Source organism: Delphinus delphis, chromosome 7, assembly GCF_949987515.2.
Source record: "Delphinus delphis chromosome 7, mDelDel1.2, whole genome shotgun sequence".
NCBI classification, from domain to species: Eukaryota; Metazoa; Chordata; class Mammalia; order Artiodactyla; family Delphinidae; genus Delphinus; species Delphinus delphis.
The window spans coordinates 75,133,580-75,135,124 of record NC_082689.1 but is presented as its reverse complement, the minus strand read 5'-3'; the positions used below and the strand labels follow the sequence as shown (position 1 = coordinate 75,135,124).

The window sequence follows — 1,545 nt, the reverse complement described above, 5'->3', positions numbered from 1 at the left end:
GCATAAATGCTTTAAGATGCAAAAATTTTAAATACATTTTAAAAATAGGGTGGTAAACACAGGATGTTAAACTTTAAAAAGAGCTTTCTAATGGCAAGTGAGCTCATGTTTTAAGACACATGTAGGACTGACTATTAAGAAATTAGTATAAAATAAATAGGATACAAGGATGTAATGTATAGCACAGGGAATATCACCAATATTTTATAATAACTTTAGATGGAGTATAATCTATAAAAATATTAAATCACTATGTTGTACACCTGAAACTAATATTTAAATATTGTAAGTCAACTATACTTCAATAAAAAAAGAAATTACTAAAATAATTACAAGTTATCTCCAGTTTTTATTATTTTAGGATTGGATGAAGATAGATGAAATATTCTGAAGACTCAGCATACACAAAACTTATAATGCAGATTATTTTAGTGTTTTTCATCAAGTGCAGATCCAGAACACTGAGTAAAGCACTTAGGTAGCAGTGAAACAAGTTAAATTAAATACTGGAGCACACATACACACACAAATTATACCAGTATAGGCAAATCTATAATTAGAAAACTTAAGTTTAGTGCTCACTTCAGCAGCACATATGCTAAACTTGGACATATACAGAGAAGATTAGCATGGCCCCTGTGCAAAGATGACACCCAAATTTGGGAAGGATTCCATATTTTTAAATGAATATTCTTTCTTTCTTTCTTTCTTTTTTAACTTATGTATTTATTTATTTATTTTTGGCTCTGTTGGGTCTGTTGCTGTGCGAGGCTTTCTCTAGTTGTGGCGAGCGGGGGCTACTCTTTGTTGCAGTGTGCAGGCTTCTAGTTGTGGTGGCTTCTCTTGTTGCGGAGCACAGGCTCTAGGTGCACGGGCTTCAGTAGTTGCGGCTCATGGGCTCTAGAGCGCAGGCTCAGTAGCTGTGGCACATGGGCTTAGTTGCTCTGTGGCATGTGGGATCTTCCTGGACCAGGGCTTGAACCCGTGTCCCCTGCATTGGCAGGCGGATTCTTAACCACTGCGCCAGCAGGGAAGCCCTGAATATTCTTTTTATACCTCAAATTTAGACTGTTTCTTAACTTTGAAAGTTTTTTCTGTAATTGTGGATCAGGTAGTATTATTAATTCTAGGTAAGTAGATACTGTAAATCAAAACCCAGAGGAAATATTACTGTTCAAATTTCATTAAATTGCAAGGATTTAAAAAAATGAAAAAAAATTAAGTCTGTATCAGTCTCAGATTCTTTCTAATGGAACAAATATAATGGCAAAACTGGAAAACTAACCTTATATAAAACATTTTATATTTCAAATAGGGTATGGAAACTAGAGTTTTGAAAATGAACAGAGAACTAGAGAACAAAAGATGAAAAAACAAACTTTGGGAGAGCTTTAAAGCAGAGAAAAACTGAGATATAATAGTATCTAAGATAAATGAAGACAAAGAACCAATGTGCTTCAGCAGTACAAATCCTTAATTATATCCAAAATACTCCTGTTCACTCGTATGTACATTAATGCTAATTAAAACACATGAGATCACCCT

The 1,545-nt window shown here is 34.0% G+C and overlaps 1 non-coding gene across 1 annotated transcript; it reads left to right on the top strand.

Annotated features, from left to right (window-relative positions):
* The first annotated feature begins 574 nt into the window (after window positions 1-574).
* On the top strand, window positions 575-681 carry LOC132428840 (U6 spliceosomal RNA). Its single transcript, XR_009520231.1, has one exon. It is a non-coding gene; the product is annotated as a U6 spliceosomal RNA (small nuclear RNA).
* The last annotated feature ends 864 nt before the right edge of the window (window positions 682-1,545 follow it).